This window comes from Papio anubis, chromosome 8 (genome assembly GCF_008728515.1).
Source record: "Papio anubis isolate 15944 chromosome 8, Panubis1.0, whole genome shotgun sequence".
NCBI classification, from domain to species: domain Eukaryota; kingdom Metazoa; phylum Chordata; class Mammalia; order Primates; family Cercopithecidae; genus Papio; species Papio anubis.
The window spans coordinates 51,543,151-51,555,770 of NC_044983.1; the positions used below are offsets into that span (position 1 = coordinate 51,543,151).

General features: G+C 42.6%; 1 protein-coding gene and 1 non-coding gene across 4 annotated transcripts in view; one reads left to right on the forward strand and one right to left on the reverse strand.

Annotated features, from left to right (window-relative positions):
* LYN (LYN proto-oncogene, Src family tyrosine kinase) overlaps positions 1 to 12,620 on the forward strand; it is a 139,424-nt gene that overhangs the window by 22,465 nt on the left and 104,339 nt on the right. The window lies entirely within an intron of this gene.
* Positions 1,547 to 1,679, reverse strand: LOC116268744. Its single transcript, XR_004175911.1, has one exon. It is a non-coding gene; the product is annotated as a small nucleolar RNA SNORA1 (small nucleolar RNA).

Sequence of the window (12,620 nt, forward strand, 5' to 3'; positions counted from 1 at the left end):
TGATTAGAATAGCAGTTACAAAATGGGTAAGACTTCACCTCGTCCTTTAAAACAGGAAAACTGATCGAATTCCCCCACCTCGTTTCATTACTGAGGCTGTCAGATGATTCTTTAAGCAAAACCCCAGTTTTCTCTTGTCTGATGAAGTCAGTGTTAAGTGGAGGTGTTTTTACATTGACTTTAATATGAAAGGAACTGTTTGATTGAACTGTTTAATCTCAAGGCCAGGCCTTGGACGACTTCTTGGACTCATGCATGGGATTCTTCTTTTGCACACCTGTGACCTCCCTGGAACTACTTCTGGTGGTTTCCCTGGACTTAGTAGTATCCCCCAAACCTGGCAGCCTAGGGCCTGGCGCCAGGCAGAGGAATGTATTGCTCCCGCTCTGTGGGGTCGGGTAGGGCTGGGGGAGGTCCTGAATGAATATTTTCAGTGCTGATTCAGAAAGAGCATGGGGCGTACACTTAAGGAAACCCTACCTGGGAGCTACAGCAGCACTGCTCTATCCTAGGCTGACCACTTCAGACCTTTCCAACGCAGAGCTGGATGTGGCTAGGAACCGGCTCCCAGCTGAATAGCTTGTGCTGAGTCATTATCAAGTTGCATTTCCTGGCTCAATCAAAGATAAATAGAGAAGAACCTAAAGCAAAAATGACATTTGGACTGTGATTTGGGTTAATATACTACCTCAGGACAGCAATGGAGTCATGACTGCACAAACACAGGAAAGGATCTGGTTGCCGAAGCCAAGTGAGTCAGTAATGATGTATTATCATTCTAAAAAACCTAACAGTGTACTTTCTTTTTTTTTCTTTTTCTTTTTTTTTTTTTTGAGAAGAGTTTCGCTCTTGTTGCCCAGACTGGACTGCAATGGCACGATCTTGGCTCACCGCAAGCTCCGCCTCCCAGGTTCAAGCAATTCTCTCACCTCAGCCTCATGAGTAGCTGGGATTGCAGGCATGCGGCACCACGCTTGGCTAATTTTGTATTTTTAGTAGAGACAGGGTTTCTCCATGTTGGTCAGGCTGGTCTGGAACTCCCGACCTCAGGTGATCCGCCCACTTTGGCCTCCCAAAGTGCTGGGATGATAGGCATGAGCCATCGCACCTGGCCATAACAGTGTACTTTCTTTCTTTCTTTTTTTTTTTTTTTTTTTTGAGACGGAGTTTTGCTCTGTAGCCCGGGCTGGAGTGCAGTGGCGTGATCTCGGATCTCGGCTCACTGCAACTTCCGCCCTCCAGATTCAAGGAATTCTCCTGCCTCAGCCTCCCAAGTAGCTGGAATTACAGGTGTGCTCCACAACGCCCAGCTATTTTTTTTTCTAGAAGTTGAATTGTACAAAGTACACTTGTATTTTGACACCTGATCCAAAACACAGTCATGCACCACATTACAATGTTTCAGTCAATATATAACATACGGGAAAAAAAAAAAGTAGTCCTATGAGACAAGAACTGAAAATTCCTTATTACTTAAATGTTATTTTGTTTCTAATACTGAAAAGTCAACATTTTTCTCCTACATATTTTACTCATAAGCATGGCAAAATGTTACAGGTCTCATTGTCACCACTGCAATATGCATACTGTGATGGAAGCATAACCTGTCTCAGTTTAGCCACATTAACTATTTTTGGACACCATGATCAACAATGCCCATTCTCATCTAGAATGAGGCTTTTTTTCTGAAACGGAGCCTCTCTCTCTGTCACCCAGGCTGGAGTGCAGTGGTGCGATCTCCGCTCACTGCAACCTCTACCTCCTGGGTTCCAGCAATTCTTCTGCCTCAGCCGCCTGAGTAGCTGGGACTACAGGCACGTGCCACCACACCTGGCTAATTTTGTATTTTTTAGTAGAGACAGTGTTTCACCATATTGGCCAGGCTGGTCTCGAACTCCTGACTTCGTGATCTGCTCGCTTCAACCTCCCAGAGTGCTGGGATTACAAGTGTGAGCCACTGCGCCCGGCCTACGCCCAGCTAATTTTTATATTTTTGGTAGAGATGGGGTTTCACTATGTTGGCCAGGCTGGTCTCGAACTCCTGACCTCAAGTGATTCGCCCGCCTCGGCCTCCCAAAGTGCTGGGATTACAGGCGTGAGCCACTGCACCGGGCCTGGTACTTTCTTGAATGGGAAGTTGTCTTCATTGTGAGCAGCTCTTCTTTGAGGTGTTTATTTAAAGTATTCAAAAGAACAGAGATTCCAGTAGGGAACAATGAAAATATTAAGGCTTCTGTATCATGCCCTGTGAGGGAAAGTAGACAAAGACGAAATAAACTTCAACAAGAGACTAATAAATTACTTGAGTGCTTTTGATTAGCAATTTTTCATGAGCTGAATAGATTGAAAGTTTGCTGCTTTCGTAAGTTTTCCCTTTAACATCAGGGATAACTCATTTCCCGGAAGGACAGTTTTCACTGTAAGCTCTTTCTGTTTCTATGTTGATAATCTAATTTGAATAATTTAGGTTTATTGAGACCTTCCTTTTGAAAGTAACTTGTTACCTATGTATGATTAACCTGGCTATTATTCTAAATGTAGAATTTAAAGTGTTTTATCCAGGCTGGGCATGATAGCTCACATCTGTAATCCCAGCACTATGGGAGGCCAAGATAGGAGGATTACTTGAGCCCAGGAGTTTGACACCAGCCTGGGCAATATAGGGACCCTATCTTTACAGAAAATAAAAAGAAATTAGTCAGGCATGCCGGCATGCCCCATAGTCCCAGCTAGCTACTTGGGAGACTGAGATGGGAGGATCTGCTTGAGCCTCAGAGGTCGCAGCTGCATTGGGCTGTGATTGTGCCATTACAACAGAGTAAGACAGTGTCTAAAAAAAGAAAAGTGTTTTATCATTTATATAGAGCTTGGAGTTTCAAACATAAAGTAGAATTACTTTATCACTTGTAAAAAGTTTGTTCTCTGAAGTTGATAAACAATGAGGTAGAATGACTCCTGAAATAAAAAAAAAAAAAATAATAGCAGGACTTTTACAGATAAATCTGAAATAAGTACAATGAACAATTTTTTAAATAAAATATACCCTGAAGCTAATACTTTGTAAATACTACCATTTTCTTTATGGCTATAGTGTAACCAAATTCAAGAGTAAGTAACTCAATTATTTGACTGTCGGGTTGATGGAATGAAAATAAATTTCTTAGAATATGATATGAAATATGATATGAAATTCAACTTTACTAAACTTTACTGAACACCAGCAAATGTATTTACAATCCTGGGTTCTATTTGTCAATCACAGCTCACCCTTTTTTCTGAGCAAAAGATTGGCAGTGGATAAATTCCAGTCCCCACTCTTTAATAGGGCTGGAATTGTTATGCCACACAAGATAATCACAAGATAATTTCTGTATGTGTTACCCTGCAGATCTGCACCTATAAAAGATAAAGACATGGCCAGGCACGGTGACTCAGCGTATAATCCCAGCTACTCGGGAGGCTGAGGCAGGAGAATTGCTTGAGCCTGGGAAGTGGAGTTTGCAGTGAGCCAAGATCGCGCCACTGCTCTCCAGCCTTGTAACAGAGGGAGACTCCGTCTCAAAAAAAAAAAAAAAAAAAAAAAGATAAAGAAACATAGATGGTTTCCATTGCTATGATTTCAATTCTAAGGTGGAGCTCAGGGTTTGACAAGGTTCCCTGCCTTGTTGGACTGTGCATTTTACCCTTTCTCAAAAGCAGGTAAGGTTGTAGTGTGGGATGTCACCAGTGGTTCTCAACCCTGGCTACTATTAGAATCAGTGGGGAGCATTTAAACCTCCTCATGCCCAAGCTGTTCCCTAACCAATGAAATGGGAATGGTAGAGGACCCAGGCATCAGTATTTTTTAGAGTTCCCCGGGTGATTCTGCTTGTGTACCAAGGATGAGAATCATTTTACTAGATTCAGCTATGTGGGAGTCTTTGGGCTATTTTAGAAAACATGGTGATCTGGCTGGGCGTGGTGGCTCATGCCTGTAATCCCTGCACTTTGGGAGGCTGAGGCAGGTGGATCACCTGAGGTCAGGAGTTCAAGGCCAGCCTGGCCAACATGGTGAAACCACATCTCTACTAAAAATACAAAAAATTAGCCAGGCATGGTGGCAGGCACCTGTAATTCCAGCTACTCTGGAAGCTGAGCAGGAGAATTACTTGAACCTGGGAGGTGGAGGTTGCAGTGAGCCGAGGTCGTGCCATTGCACTCCAGCCTGGGCAATAAGAGTGAAACTACATCTAAGAAAGAAAGAAAGAGAGAGAGAGAGAGAGAGAAAGAAAGAAAAAAGAAAACATGGTGATCAGTGAATTAAGGTGGCCCTGTTAGTATCCAGTCAGTTCCCACCTGAATGTCAGATGTCCTGGAGTGCTGAGATGTGTCCAGAATTGCTAGCTACCCAGCTAGAAAAGCTACCGCAAGCTCATCTTGAGAAAAGGAAACTACAAAGGTCCCAGTTTAGAGGATAGATAGTTTCCCAGGGTTGGAGTCCTTTCTTTTCCTAGTCACCCCCAAACACTTAAGAGGCCTATGGGGTGGGCAGGGGAGCAGGGAGAGCCTCACTCCTCTGCCATCTGTTGGGAGAGCCTCACTCACCAAAACCCCATTGCCTTTCCTGTGTCATATGCATCATGTGAGTGCATGGAGCTTCCCTTGCTCCAGGGACTTCCCGTTCAGGCCTGGAGCGTCTCCCATGCAAAGAGCCCACTCCTCTGTTCCTGGGGCACACCTCTGGCAGTCCCAGAGCTCGCCCATTCACCCTGACTTGTGGAAAGAAGCCCATGGGGAGAAAGGGGCATGTAGTTGGAAACCACCAAGTGCAGCATGGTTCTACATAACTCGCAGCTTTCAGTGGTTCGATGGTGTTCTTTTTCTTTCTTTTTCTGTAGAGTAGTTCATCTGATATGTGCAGATATGCAGCACCTGTTTAGTTAGAGGGCTGGGATGGTGAGGTCGCCCTGTAAACTCTGGGCAAATTATTCCATTTCTGAGTCATCTTTTGCCATCTGTTAGAATTTCTTATCAGGATTTAATAGGGGTTAGTTGTGAAAGAGTACATGAAAATGCTTTGATAAAAAAGAAAATAAGTGGGCCAGGCACAGTGGCTCATGCCTGTAATACCAGTACTTTGGGAGGTTGAGGTGGGAGGACTGCTTGAGGCCAAGAATTTGTTTTTTTGTTTTGTTTTGTTTTGTTTTTTGACAGAGTTTCAATGTGTCGCCCAGACTGGAGTCCAATGGTGTGATCTCGGTTCACTGCAGCCTCCACCTCCTGGGTTCAAGTGATTCACCTGCCTCAGCCTCCCAAGTAGCTGAGATTACACGCGCCTACACCACGCCTGGCTAATTTTTGTGTTTTTAGTAGAGACGGAGTTTCACCATGTTGCCCAGGCTAGTCTTGAACTCCTCACCTCAGGTAATCCACCTGTCTCGGCCTCCCAAAGTACTGGGATTACAGGCGTGAGCCACCGCGCCTGGCTGAGGTCAAGAATTTGAGATCAACTTGGGCAACATAGCAAGACCCAGTCTCTACCAAAAAAAAAAAAGAAAAAAAAAAAGAGAGAGAGAGAGGAGAGAGACAGAGAAAATAAATGAAATGAACCCCATTTAAACAACAGTTGAGCTGAGGTGTCAGCCTCCAGATGGAGGAAGAAGGAACAGCTCTCCTGTAAGCTGAGAGTCCTGTCCTTAATAACCCTGTCCTATTGATTTTTCCTCTTCCTGGGTCATGAATGCTTGCTCAGTGAACCATTGCCATCCCTTACAAAACAGACTGACCAAATGCTGGCAAGGATCAGGAAGATGAGTATAAACAGGTATAGCCACTTGCAGGAAACCTTTTGGTCATTTCTTAGAAAATCCACATACACCTGCCTCATGACCAAGGAATTCCACTTCTAGGTATTAATCCAAGAGAAAGAAAAACATAGGTCCACGAAAAGACATGTACAGTTCTATATATGGCAGCTTTATTCATAATATTATACAACTCTGGAAATATCTCAGATGTCCATTATCAGAAGAGTGGTTCAAAACATTTTGATAATATTCATAAAATGGGATACTACTCAACCAAAAAATGAGACACTGATATATTAAACACTGATTGAATCTCAAAAACTTTTTTTTCACCTATAATGTGTTCTTTGATAAACATTATTTTCAATAAAATAAGTCAAACAGATGAGAATATGCACTTCATTTCTGTGAAGTTCAGGAACAGTGGTCATGAGAGGGGATGCCTCAGAAAGGAGCACAGTAGGCCTGCGAGGTGGCAAGGAAACTCTGTGTCTGGTTTTGGAAGGTGATTACGTGGGCACATACATCTATCAGAACTGATGTCAGCACAGTTAGGATCTTTACCTTTCATTGTAGGTGCTTTTTTTTTGGTGGAAAATCAAAATTGGTTGGGCATAGTGGTTCATGCCTGTAATCCCAGCACTTTGGGAGGCCCAGGTGGAAGGACTGCTTGAGCCCAGGAATTGAAGACCAGCCTAGGCAACATAGGGAGACCCTGTTTCTACAAAAATAAAAAAATTAACAGGGCTTGGTGGTGCACACCTGTGCTCCCAGCTACTAGGGAGGCTGAGGTGGGAGGATTGCTTGGACCTGGGAGGTTGAGGCTGCAGTGAGCTGTGATACGGCCACTGCACTCCAGCCTGGGTGACAGAGTGAGACCCTGTTTCACATAAATAAGTAAGTAGTTAAAATAAATAAACACAACTTTTAAAAAATGGATATTTTAAAAATGCATATTTAAATTAAATATTTAATACTGTTGCAAACAGTTTATTACCTTAGCAGATCGTAAGGGTTGAAACCAAAACTTCAAGTTTTACTTCTTTAGAAACTCCAACAGTTCTAATGAATAAAGAGGATTATAAAATCCTGGGAGGGATTAGCATATGCTGCTTGAGGACCTGGTCACACTGCTCGTTAGCCATGCCATGGATGATTTGCAGGCAGCCCGTTTTTTCCTCCTAAGCTTGAAAGCTAAAAATAGAATTAAAGGTGATAAGGGCATCAATTCCCAGACAGCTAAGCTGTTTAAACTATTTATTTATTTATTTATTTGAGACGGAGTCTCACTGTTTCACCCAAGCTGGAGTGCAGTGGTACAATCTCGGCTCACTGCAACCTCCACCTCCCAGGTTCAAGTGATTCTCCTGCCTTGGCCTCCCAAGTAGCTGGGATTACAGGTGGCGCCCCCCTCCACCATGCCCTGCTAATTTTTGTATTTTTAGTAGAGTCAGGGTTTCACCATGTTGACCAGGATGGTCTCGAACTCCTGATCTCAAGTGATCTGCCCACCTCAGCCTCCCAAAGTGTTGGGATTCCAGGCCTAAGCCACCACACCCAGGCTGTTTAAACCATTTATAATTGCACATTCCTTTTTAGACATAATTTTCTTTCTTTTTTACTTATACAATATTAAAAGGTACAGGTGCAGTTTTGTTACATGGATATATTACACAGTGGTGAAGTCTGGGCCTTTAGTGTAACCATCATCTGAGTAGCACACATTGTACCCACTAAGTAATTTCTCTCTTACACCTTTCCCATCCTCTTACCCTTCAAAGTCTCCATTGCCTGTCATTCCACATTCTGTGTCCATGTGTGCGATTATTTAGCTCCCACTTATAAGTGAGAACATGCAGTATTATCTTAAGTGAAACAATTTATAAAGTCAAATACTGCATGTTCTCACTTATAAGTGGGAGCTAAATAATCTACACACATGGACAATGTGTGACGTTGAGGATTTTTTTCATATGGTTGCTGGCTATTTGTATGTATTTTTTTGAAAAACATGTATTCTTGTTCTTTACTCACTTTTTAATGGGGTTGTTTGTGTGTGTGTTTGTGTTTGCTTTTTTTTTTTTTTTAAGTTGTTTGAGTTCCTTGTAAATTCTGCCTGTTAGTCCTCTGTTGAATGCACAGTTTGCAAATATTTTCTCCCATTCTACAGGTTGTCTTTTCATTCCTATTGAGTATTTCTTTAGATGTGCAAAGCTTTTTAGTTTAAGTAAATCTCATTTGTCAACTTTTGTTTTTGTTGCCTGTGGTTTCGAGGTCTTAGTCATGAATTCTTTGCCTAGACCAATGTCCGGAAGTGTTCTCCCTAGATTTTCTTCTAGTATTTTTATGCTTTCAGGTCATACATTTAAGTCTTTAATTCATCTTGAGTTGATTTTTGTATATGGTAAGAGATATGGAGTCCAGTTTCATTCTTCTGCATATGGCAACCAGTTTTTGTAGTGTAACAGGATGGGAGGCAGACAAAACTCCTCAAACACCGAGTTAAAGAAGGAAGGGGTTTATTCGGCCAGGGGCATCAGCAAGACTTCTGTCTCAAGAGCCAAGCTCCCCGAGTGAGCAATTCCTGTCCCTTTTAAGGGCTCACAACTCTAAGGCGGTGTGCGTGAGAGGGTTGTGATTGATTGAGCAAGCAGTGGGTACGTGAGTTGGGGGCTGAATGCACCAGTAATTAGATTGGAACAAAACAAGATAGGGATTTTCACAATGCATTTCTTTTTTTTTTTTTTTTTTCCTGAGATGAGTCTCGCTGTGTCGCCCAGGCTGGAGTGCAGTGGCCGGATCTCAGCTCACTGCAAGCTCCGCCTCCCAGGTTCCTGCCATTCTCCTGCCTCAGCCTCCCGACTAGCTGGGACTACAGGCGCCTGCCACCACACCCAGCTAGTTTTTTGTATTTTTTAGTGGAGACGGGGTTTCACCGTGTTAGCCAGGATGGTCTCGACCTCCTGACCTCGTGATCTGCCCATCTCGGCCTCTCAAAGTGCTGGGATTACAGGCTTGAGCCACCGCGCCTGGCCTTCACAATGCATTTCTATACAATGTCTGTAATCTATAGATAACATAACTGATTAGGTCGGGTCGATCTTTAACTACCAGGCCCAGGATGCAGCGCTGGGCTGTCTGCCTGTGGATTTCATTTCTGCCTTTAGTTTTTACTTCTTCTTTCTTTGGAGGCAGAAATTGGGCATAAGATGATATGAGGGGTGGTCTCCTCCCTTATTAGCACCATTTATTGAAAAGGATATCCTTTTCCCAGTGTATGTTTTTGTTGACTTTGTCAAAGATCAGTTGGCTGTAGATTTATGGCTTTATTTCTGGGTTCTCTATTCTGTCCCATTGATCTGTGTATCTATTTTTATGCCAGTGCCATGCTGTTTTGGTGACTATATTCTTGCAGAATAATTCGAAGTCAAGTAATATGATGCCTCCAGCTTTGCTCCTTCTGGACAGGACTGCTTTGGCTATTTGTGCTCTCTTTTGGTTCCATATGAATTTTGGGGTTGTTAGACATAATTTCCTTTTTTTTCTTTTTTTTTTTTTTGAGGCGGAGTCTCACTCTGTCGCCCAGGCTGGAGTGCAGTGGTGCGATCTCGGCTCACTGCAAGCTCTGCTTCCCGGGTTCACGCCATTCTCCTGCCTCAGCCTCCTGAGTAGCTGGGACTACGCTCCCACCACCGCGCCCGGCTAATTATTTTTTTTGTATTTTTAGTGGAGACGGGGTTTCACCGTGGTAGTCAGGATGATCTCGATCTCCTGACCTCGTGATCCGCCCGCCTCAGCCTCCCAAAGTGCAGGAATTACAGGCGTGAGCCACCATATCCGGCCTGACATAATTTTCAAGATATGTTCAGGTTTCATTTTTGTTCTTTAATTTTATGTATTTTCTTCCCAATAACGCTATAAGCTTAAGTCAAAAATTGTTTTGCTTATAGCTAAAGAGTCCCTGCTTTCAGCCTGCCTTGTGATTTTCATCTTGTTGCAGTTGAATTAGGTTTGTGGCATCTCTGCTTTTTGTAGTTTTTGTATCAACACCTTGTTTTTTTGGCTTTTTACTGACTTTTTTTTTTTTTTGAGACAGAGTCTCGCTCTGATACCCAGACTGGAGTGCAGTGGCACAATCTCAGCTCACTGCAACCTCTGCTTCCCAGGTTCAAGTGATTCTCCTGCCTCAGTCGACTGAGTAGCTGGGACTACAGGCACCCACCACCATGTCCAGCTAATATATATATATATTATTTTATTTTTTTAGTAGAGACAAGGTTTCACCATGCTTGTCAGGCTGGTCTCAAACTCCTGACCTCAAGTGATCCGCCCACCTCGGCCTCCTAAAGTGTTGGGATTATGGGCATGAGCCACTGCACCCGACTGGCTTTTTACTAAATTTTAAAAATTACAAGGTTAAAATACAATGAAATACTCAAGTAATTGCATCAACCATCTCTTTTGTACAGACTGAGATTACTCTCCTGGTGACCCTGAACTCGTAGGGGCAGCAGGTGGAAATGTGCATTCACTACTTGGTGGAAAGAAGTCTGAATTGGGGAAGTATTTATACGTATGTGAAATTCCAATGTACTAGGGTGTCCTGTATTTTATCTGGTAACCCTGAGGGCAGTCCTGTGAGCTGTGGGGCACCTGCCCTGGAGACTGTGGCAGGGAGTCAAAGTGACATGAGTTGGGGATAGGTTTTGCATGTCTGTGGAAAGGCCTTCCTGATGAATTTGATTTGAAGATTGAGAAACAGAGGAATCAAGGGCGACTTCTTGGTTTTAAACTTCAGCACCTGGTGCCCTTTACTGAGATGGAGAAGATGGGAGAAGAGTGGGTTGCGAGTGTGTTGTGATATGGACAGGTCTTATTGACGGGGTGTGGTGGGCGTCCAAATGGAGATGTGGAAGTTTGATTCTGAGTGAGCTCAAGATCATCGTGGTGTGTTCTACCACATCCCTTCTAGCCCTCTCCCCACTTTCTCCCATCTAGTGTTCCCTTGCTCAAATGGAAGGAGAGAGGCACAACTTAGAGCACAGTGTAACTGGGGCAAGCTACCTTCGAGATAATCATAATCATTTAAACACCAGATAGACTGCTACAAGAAAAGAAATGATGGTAAAAATAAATGTACTTCAACGGAATTTGACTAAAGAATATTTCATTGTGTAACAGATTTCTGTGTGCCCCTTTTGCAATGTATCTCTTAGGATGTGTTGCTAGGCATAATGAAACAAAATGTTTTTCCCAATGAAGTGGTTATTTTGCAATGAAAGCCAGTCAAGGAAAGAAATCAGGCTTGAATACTCCTAGTCACAACCTTTATAAAATCGAACACTACGGTTAGACCATATCACGCCTGCACTTAAGTAGTTTTGGAAATTTTAACCCAAATAAGAAATTCTTGGCTGGGCATGGTGGCTTCTGCCTGTAATCCCAGCACTTTGGGAGGTCGAGGCAAGTGGATCACCTAAGGTCAGGAGTTTGAGACCAGCCTGGCCAACATGGCGAAACCCCGTCACTACTAAAAATACAAAAAATTAGCTGGGCATGGTGGTACACGCCTGTAATCCCAGCTACTCAGGAGACTGAGGCAGGAGAATTGCTTGAACCTGGGAGACAGAGGTTGCAGTGAGCCGAGATTATGCCACTGCATTCCAGCCTGGGTGACAGAGTGAGACTCCATCCAAAAGAAAAAAAAAATAGAAAAGAAAAGAAATTCTTTCATTATAAGAAAAAAAGAAATACACATAAGCACAGTTACAATGTTATATTTCCTGATTAAAAATATATCTTTTTTAATGGACTACAAATATTATAATTTCTCTTAAAATGGCCTTTATGTAAAAAGTTTATTCTCCTTGACTTTACTTTTATATGATAATGAAATTTCATAATTAAATCTATATTTTATATTATCAATATTTAACCACTAGAAGAATTGATGATGCTACTTATTAAAAATGACAAATGATGTAACAGAGTTAGTGGGAAGTCAGCCTGTTGAAACCATTTTACTAGGTAAGTATTTTGATTACAAAGGGGTTGAATATAAAATGGCCTCATATTAAAAAAACATTTTGCAAAAATCAAAACTGGATATATCCCATGACTGTTTCCTTTCCCCCAGCCCCTCTGTTAAAATCTTTTAGCAAAAAAGCTTTACCAAATAATTCGCATTGAAATTTAAATAGTTTTAAAGTTTGCTATGTTGCTTTCTTTCCAAAGGTATTCAGATTTTAGTAGGGGACAAAAGTGTACCCTAAGTCAAGTGAGTATAAGAATTACCTATATTGTTTGCTACAAACGCAAATGCCCACAGCCCCCATGTAAAGTGTCATTCAGGGGCTGCCTGCTGCAGGGCCCAAGAATCTGTATTTTTAACAAGTACTCTGGTCATTCTTGGAACTGGCAAATCTAGAAAACACCAGCTGGAATAAAACGATTAAAGTTGTGCTTGCCGAATTTCAACTACTTTAAAGGTACCAGTGGTGGAGGAGAAATAATTGCACATAAATTATTTTATTAATGAAATGATTTAGCAAAGTGTAAACGCCTGTAATGGGCTTGGCAGTGTCCTGGGTGCTGAAGGTACTGAGTGGAATAGGACATGAGACAAGTGCTCTACCTGAAATAAGCACAGACGTGGAAGAAGGGATGTGTAGTTTTGTCTGGGGATTCGGCACAGTTTTTACAAAGGATGTGGTCTGTGAAATGGGTGACTTGAAACATGAAGGAGGCTGCTTATGGGGTGGGTTATTCTGGGAAGCAAGCAGGTGCAAGGGCACCAGAAGGTATGAAGGGCCTTGGAGTACTAGGCTTCCTTGT